Below are 6,466 nucleotides of genomic sequence, written 5' to 3' on the forward strand. Positions count from 1 at the left end.
CACAAAGTAGGTGAAATAAAAGGAACTTCCACATTTTTAAGTTCCGCCCATAGTTATTCTGTTACTGTATAATGTACGACTGCCTAAATCTTACATTACTTATTTTCTATTCAAAATGATTATAGACAACTTATAATTTCTTATCACATGGTATAACAATAGACTTATATCATTGATTTCTGCTTTTTTGAATTTTCTTTGTTGAAAATGTATCGTTCTTTTTTGGGAGTAAGTTCAACAAGCAGCATACAAAATCATTTAAGTTAAGAACTTTTATTGTGTATACAGCTAGTGCCACTGTAATTAATATGCCCAATCTCCAGAAAATGACTCCATCAATCACTCATTTGCTCCATCCAGAAAATGAGGTCTCCTTTTCAATTCCTTCTTCTATAGCACTACTCCTTTAAATGAGTCACTAAATGCTGGTTATTCTATCTCTAAATGTAAATTTTTTTTAACTTCTTGCTAACACTTGACACTACCTTAGTGCTGGCTATCCTCTATCTTGCCTTGGCCATTGTAATAGACTCATTCTTCTTCCTTTAGTATCATCTCTAAATTTTGATTTTTCAAAACGCAAATCTTGCTATGTCCTTTCTTATCTCAGAACCCTTATACATTGTCGCATTGCTTTGTGGTGCAAGTCCAGAACCCTAATGTGACTTTCAAATGTGACTCTACCCTCTTCCTATCTTTATAGCTTTTGTCTAACTTTTTAAATTAAGATATAATTGGCAATATAACATTATATTAGTCTCAGATGTACAACATAATGATTTATATATGTATATATAGTGCAGAATTATCATCACAATAAGTCTAGTTAACATCCATCTCCATATATAGTTACGATTTTTTTCTATATGAGAGAGAAACATAGATAGGTTGCCTCCTGTATGCGCCCCAACTGAGTATCAAATCCACAACCTAGATATGTGCCCTGACAGGGAATCCAGCCCTCAACCTTTTTGGTGCATGGGTCGATGCTCCAACCAACTGAGCCCCCCCGGCCGGGCTCTTGACTAACACTTTTTATGCCTTTCATCTGTGACTTTCCTTCATTGCCAAAGACAAGCTTCCTTGGATCTAGGCCTTTCTCTCTGCTGTTCTTTCTTCCCAGAACACTCACCTGCTCTCTACCTCCTTGTTACTCTAGAGCCCAGTGGTCGGCAAACTCATTCCTCAACAGAGCCAAATATCAACAGTACAACGATTGAAATTTCTTTTGAGAGCCAAATTTTCTAAACTTAAACTATATAGGTAGGTACATTGTTATTAGCTTCATTAGGGTACTCCTAAGGCTTAGGAAGAGCCACACTCAAGGGGCCAAAGAGCCGCATGTGGCTCGCAAGCCGCAGTTTGCTGACCACGGCTCTAGACAATCCCATGTAACATTCAGGACTGAGGGGACGTGTCCTTTCTGCAGAGAGGCCTTTCCTGCCCCTTTGCCTCGGGGAGGGCCTCTTACTGCGGGTTCCCAGTGTTTTCTTTTCTTTTCTTTTTTTTTCCCCAAAATGTATTTTATTGATTTTTTACAGAGAGGAAGGGAGAGGGATAGAGAGTTAGAAACATCGTTGAGAGAGAAACATTGATCAGTTGCCTCCTGCACACCCCCTACTGGGGATGTGCCTGCAACCAAGGTACATGCCCTTGGCCAGAATCGAACCTGGGACCCTTGAGTCCGCAGGCCGACGCTCTATCCACTGAGCCAAACCGGCTAGAGCATCCCAGTGTTTCTAATCCTTCCTCTATCATAATCATCATCTTGATTGATGTACTAGTATGTTTCTCTCATCAGACAGTAAACTTCATGAGGACGTGGTTTGTCTTTTTTGTTATTTAATACTAAATTAAACCCACTCAGTAGGTGTTCAGTAAATATTTTCTAAAATTTTTGAGTTGCAATAAGATCCACATATGTTATAATGCCATTATCTGCGGTCCAAGCTGGGGCTAGGGTGGTTCAGGGCCTCACTCACTCAGTCCCTATGCAAAATTTAAGGGGGTGCAAAAAGACCCTCAGTAATGAATGTAAATAATATTTGTGATGATTAATTGTATGTGTCAACCTGACTGGGCCATGGACTGCCCAGATATCCGATTAAGTACTATTTCTGGTGTGTTTATGAGGGTGTGTGTGGAAGAGATTCACATTTGAATTGGTAGACGGAGTACAGCAGATGGCTCTCGCATCATCCAATCCACCGAGTAGAACAAAAAGCTGGAGGAAGGTTGGATTGGTTTTCTCTGCCTGATGAGCTGGGACATCGATCTTCACCTGACCTCGACGCTCTGGTTTTCAAACCTTTAGACTCAGACGGGAATCCACGCCATCGACTCACCTGCTCTCAGACCTCGAAACTAGAGCACAGGCTTTCCTGTGTCTGCAGCAGGCAGATGGCAGATCATGGGGCATCTCAGCCTCTATAATCCTGTGAGCCAATACCTAACATAAAATCTTATTCTGTTATATATATAATTCACATATATTATATATACCAGGGGCTCAGTGCACGGCATTCGTGCACCTTGAAAGGAACTGTGGGCCGCGAGGCTGCAGTGGCCACAGGGGCGGGTGTCAGCCCATCCTCCACGCCCCGACCCGGCCCCTCCTGCCACGGCCCCAATCCCCTCTCTGCCAGGAGCCCTGCTCCAGCTGCCTCCGCTCCCACGTGCTAATGGTGCCGGCCTCGCTTGCACCCACTAAAGGCAGGAGCCAGCACCAGCAGCTGGTGTAAGGGGGGTCAGTGCTGTCAGTGGGTGTGAGTGGCGGCTGCTGCCGTGATTGCCCCTCAGGAGCAGGGGGAGGTGGAGAAGCCCTCAGGGGCTATCGGGGCTGACAACTACCACTCACACCCGCTGATGGCGCTGGCAGTGGGTGCAAGCGGGGCCAGTGCCAGCAGTAGATGCAAGTGTTGGGTGGAACCATGGTGCGCAAGAGCAAAGAATTTTCAGTAACACCAGAAACTCACCCCAATGACAGCGACTGGTGTCCCACCTTGGTCTGGTGTCCCAGCTCATCTGTTCCACCATTCCACTGTGGCTGAGGTGCACCATGTTCTGCACTCTGCCCCCTGCTGCTGACACCTGCCATGTTCCTTGTGCACCCCTGGTGGTCAGCGCACATCATAGAGACCAGTTGTTCAGTTGTTCTGCCATTCAGTCTATTTGCATATTAGGGTTATATATATATATATTCTATTGATATACATATTACACTCCCCTTTTCTGTCCCTCAGCTCCATATATATATATATATGTAAATTGTTGTTGTTGTTTTTCTCTGGAGACCCCTAATACAATACTTTAACACAATATTTTTAAAAAATCAAAACCAATGTAAAAACATCCATGAAGAACAAAATGTCAACATTTCAGATAAAGTTATAATCAGAAACAAAGCCATGCTGAGCCATATTGGAGCCTGAGGAAAAGGAAAACTCAGTTATAATGATCTCTTTTTTATTTCAAATTTTGGTATTTATTCACCATGGATTTTTTGCATGAATTTTGGTTGATTGAAATATTGCATGAAAATATTGTTTCTCTAGAAGTTTTGAGTGTTGTGGCTACGGCTTACACTTTAGGTGCGTCTCCCTGGCCTCACCCTCATCCAGGCCTGCTGTGGTCACTTAGACCTCTCTTCCTCCTCAGCACATGTGCCTTCCCCACAGCAGGGTCTGCAGAGCAGCGGGTTCTCTTCCTCCGCTGCCTTCCAGGGTCACCTGGGGGCGTGGGGTGTGCTCCCACCTGCTCCTGAGTAGCCACTGAAGCTCGCATTCTGCCTGTGATCGGCCGCAGCCACACCGCCATTCCGAGCTGGATGATCCAAAGAAGCAGCACTTCCTTTCGCTACTGATACGTGAAGTGCCAGGGTGCCGCGAACACCAGATCAATGCTGTAGCTGACTTCCACAGAAGGGTTAAAATAATGGAAGAGAATAGCACGGAGCACAGAAAAACTGAAGCCTGAATAATAGATGTCATGGCTCTAAAGTGCCCTGGGAGTTTCCACTGGCTGCCTTTCTGGGCCAGGCCCTGCCTCTCTGGACGCCCCTTTCTGTCCCTCTAAAGCACCTTAATGAGTCTTTGGGGTTTAGAAATTAAGCAAGTTTTGTCAAGATTTACAAAATCTTGGAGAATTTAAAACAAAAGTGGTCACTCGTTTTGTGTATAAGTGCCAGGAATGGAAACCTTGTGTTTTCTGGTGGGAACTTAAGCAGACAGGAATGCAGTGCCCTGAATGCTCCCTAGCTGAGGGGCAGAAAAGGGAAGAAAAAAAAAAAAAACAACGCTAAATTAAAGGAGGCAACTTAATCCAAATGTCTAATGTTCAGATTTGGAAGTTAGAACTGAATTCAGATTTTTTCACCAATTTTTTAATTATATGATGTCAAACTAAATAGTACAATTCTTTGAGCCTTAAAATTTTCATCTATAAAATGGAGATAATGTATTGCACAGTTGGGAGAACAGGAAATGAATAAAATATCTGAAATGTGTCTAGTTTAGTGCCTTGCAAACTAAACATTCTTTCCTAAAAGAAAAAAAGAACTACTCATTTTTTGTCTTTACATATGGATCTTATATTTACTAATGATTTGCAGCTTTTTTTCCCGTTTCTTCCTTCCTCTCCTTCCTTATTACCTTCCTACCAAAAAATGTATACACATTTAACAGCTGATAGTTCAATTGATATTTCTTTCTTTTCAGATTGAACCCATTGGAATTAATAATTATTCAAAGTCTATGTACAGTTTTTGGGACACTCTGTATTTATTCTAAGTCTGGCACATTCTAGGTGCTGGGAATACAACCAGTACTAGACCCTCATAAAGCTTACATTTGAGTTAGGATTGTGTGTAGAGACAGACAATAAACAAATAAGCAAATGTATATATGTGTGTGTGTTTGTTATGTCAGATGATGATAAGTGCTGAACCTACTCCCAAAGAAAGGAAGGCAGCAGGATGTGGAGAATGGGAAATGCTGGGGCAGAAGATTGCATCTCTGTATAGAGTATACATAACTATATGTACTAGTAGCACAAGACCCACACATTTACCATTTACAACAATTTTTAAAAATATTTTTATTGATTTCAGAGAGGACGGGAGAGGAGGAGAGAGATAGAGAAATCAATGATGAGAGGGGATCATTGATTGGCTGCCTCCTGCAGGTTGGACCAAGCCTGCAACCCAGGCATGTGCCCTTGACCAGTATTGAACCTGGGACCTTTCGGTCTGCAGGCTGATGCTCTATCCACTGAGCCAAACTGGCTAGGGCTATTTACAACAATTTAAAGTTCATTCCACCATCTTCTCTTCCAGATAAAGCTAAAGTAAAAAATAATGTCATTTATATCCTTCTTTTTATTGTAAGTTCTATGTGCTTTTAATGGATACATAGGAATGTTACGTTATCTTCTGTAAAGGGCTCCCAGATATCACCAACAGAGCCTGTTGATAACACAAAGTTTACTGCTTACCCCACAGCAAAAGGGAACACCACCTCAATAGAGTTTTAGACATCTTGAGGATGAAGACAAGCCAGATTGTATTTGAAATTTGAAGTGTGTTCTTTTTTTTTTTTTTTTTTGAAGTGTGTTCTTTTTAGGTGGGGCTTTAAAAGCAGAGTCTTGATTAAGGTTGTGTAAGGATCCCATATAATAAAGAGCTAATATGCAAATGGTCATCATGCCCTCACGCTGTCACACCATAACGGCTCAGGCACTCAACACTGGGAAGAGAGGAATGGGGACCAGTCAGGCACAAATGAGCTCATGAGAGAGGAATGGGACCAGCCAGGCACAAATGGGCTCATGAGAGAGGAATGGGACCAGCCAGGCTGCAGCCCAGGAGAGGGACTAGCTGCCCATCCCGCGGTCTCAGCTGCCAGCGCCTGCGGCTATGGCACAAAAGAAGGACAAGCCGCCTGCCCCTTGGTCCCAGGCCCCTGCGGCTGCGACCCAGGCAAAACTGCCTGCCCATGGTCCCCTGCGACTGCGGCCGGCCCAGGCGAAGCTAGCCTGGGTCCTGGGTGCCTGTGGCCAGCCAGAGGGAGGGAAGCCCAGGTCTCAGGTGCCTGCAACTGGCCAGAGGAGGTAATCCTGGGTCCTGGGTGTGGGGTGAGGCAGAGGTGGTTAAGGGCAATCAGGCCAGCAGGGGAGCAGTTACAGGCAATCAGGCAGGCAGGCAGAGTTGATTGGGGGTGATCAGGCAGGCAGGTGAGTGGTTAGGAGCCAGCAGTCCTGGATTGGGAGAAGCAGTCAGACATTCCCCGAGGGGTCCCAGATTGTAGAGGGTTCAGGCCGGGCTGAAGGTCTCCCCACCCCCATGCATGAATTTCATGCACTGGGCCTCTAGTATATATATATAAAAACCTAAGCAACCATTGCGATTGAATGATTGGAGCGACCAGAACAACCAGCCGGTCAGTCACTATGATGCACACTGACCACCAGG

This window comes from Myotis davidii, unplaced genomic scaffold, assembly GCF_000327345.1.
Source record: "Myotis davidii unplaced genomic scaffold, ASM32734v1 scaffold980, whole genome shotgun sequence".
NCBI classification, from domain to species: Eukaryota; Metazoa; Chordata; class Mammalia; order Chiroptera; family Vespertilionidae; genus Myotis; species Myotis davidii.